This window comes from Lithobates pipiens, unplaced genomic scaffold (genome assembly GCF_037356315.1).
Source record: "Lithobates pipiens isolate NorthernLeopardFrog02 unplaced genomic scaffold, aLitPip1_a1.2 Scaffold_30, whole genome shotgun sequence".
Lineage (NCBI taxonomy): Eukaryota > Metazoa > Chordata > Amphibia > Anura > Ranidae > Lithobates > Lithobates pipiens.
The window spans coordinates 33293720-33295413 of record NW_027507791.1 but is presented as its reverse complement, the minus strand read 5'-3'; the positions used below and the strand labels follow the sequence as shown (position 1 = coordinate 33295413).

Below are 1694 nucleotides of genomic sequence, written 5' to 3'. Positions count from 1 at the left end.
GTGGTCATTGGGAAGAACGGTCCTCACACTTGTGGTCAGTGGGAAGAACGGTCCTTACACTTGTGGTCAGTGGGAAGAACGGTCCTCACACTTGTGGTCATTGGGAAGAACGGTCCTCACACTTGTGGTCATTGGGAAGAACGGTCCTTACACTTGTGGTCACTGGGAAGAATGGTCCTCACACTTGTGGTCATTGGGAAGAATGGTCCTCACACTTGTGGTCACTGGGAAGAATGGTCCTCACACTTGTGGTCATTGGGAAGAATGGTCCTCACACTTGTGGTCATTGGGAAGAATGGTCCTCACACTTGTGGTCATTGGGAAGAATGGTCCTCACACTTGTGGTCATTGGGAAGAATGGTCCTCACACTTGTGGTCACTGGGAAGAATGGTCCTCACACTTGTGGTCACTGGGAAGAATGGTCCTCACACTTGTGGTCACTGGGAAGAATAATCCTCACACTTGTGGTCAGTGGGAAGAATGGTCCTCACATTTGTGGTCAGTGGGAAGAATGGTCCTTACACTTGTGGTCACTGGGAAGAATGGTCCTCACACTTGTGGTCACTGGGAAGAATAATCCTCACACTTGTGGTCATTGGGAAGAACGGTCCTTACATTTGTGGTCAGTGGGAAGAATGGTCCTCACACTTGTGGTCACTGGGAAGAATGGTCCTCACACTTGTGGTGAAGAATGGTCCTCACACTTGTGGTCATTGGGAAGAATGGTCCTTACACTTGTGGTCAGTGGGAAGAATGGTCCTCACACTTGTGGTCATTGGGAAGAATTACCCTCCTTACAGATTAGCCAAAAAGATCAATGGTGCCGGTGGGAACTTATCCGAGAGGCAGAAATTGCCCAATGCTGAAGGAACCCCTACAACCTCTGGAGGAACCCTGGTTGAGAATCACTGTCTTGCATACTTTACACCTTCTACATGGACTTTGGTGGCATGGCATCGTGGAGAGAATCAGTTGATATTTTTTTTTTCATTTTTTTAAAATCTTTTTTAAAATTAATTATTTTTGACCTTTTTATGCATGCCTAATACCAAGTATTGATTACACTTTGGTGGCATAGCATATTATAATTCTTATTTAGAATTTTTTACATGTCCCATCTAGGTGACACCAAAAGGATGTGTAGATCAATTTAACTTCCGGAGTCACCCACATCCACTTGTAATTATCTGCTATTAGCAGACGTCTTACTTAGTAGGTGAGGTTAAAAAAAAAGACACAAGTCCACCCTATCTCGGGTGAGTCTCCTTTTCCCAGCTGCAGCCTATTATGGAGAAATTAGTCGGGTGGAGCCCATTGTGAGACGTCTATTGGTTTGAGCTGCCTGGACCAAACCACTGCTCTGTTTTTTTAGATGCATTTATTTTTGCTGATGTTTGGTTGCCTTGAAGGAAAGTTGTTAGTGTGATGTTTTAATAAACCCCTTTGTTGAAACATATTGCACTACGAGGCTCTCCTCTCCGGGATTTTGCCCTCCAGCTGCCAGATTGGACTTCATCTTTTCCAAAGATACCGAGAATCCTGCGTCCATTGAAAAACCGGGTCCACTTTAACAGCTTACGGTGTTGGAGCCCGATGGGGGTCGTTGTCCGGTGAGCCCGATGGGGGTCGTTGTCCGGTGAGCCCGATGGGGGGTCGTTGTCTGGTGTCGGGTACGGCTCTTCTCTGGAATGTG

At 46.3% G+C, this 1694-nt stretch overlaps 1 protein-coding gene across 1 annotated transcript in view; it reads left to right on the top strand.

Annotated features, from left to right (window-relative positions):
* The first annotated feature begins 1400 nt into the window (after positions 1-1400).
* LOC143942625 (toll-like receptor 2 type-1) overlaps positions 1401-1694 on the top strand; it is a 20178-nt gene continuing 19884 nt past the window's right edge. The window contains 1 exon segment of the mRNA XM_077463987.1: positions 1401-1694. This exon segment is cut by the window's right edge and continues 73 nt beyond it. The gene's annotated coding sequence lies outside the window, so the exon portion shown is untranslated.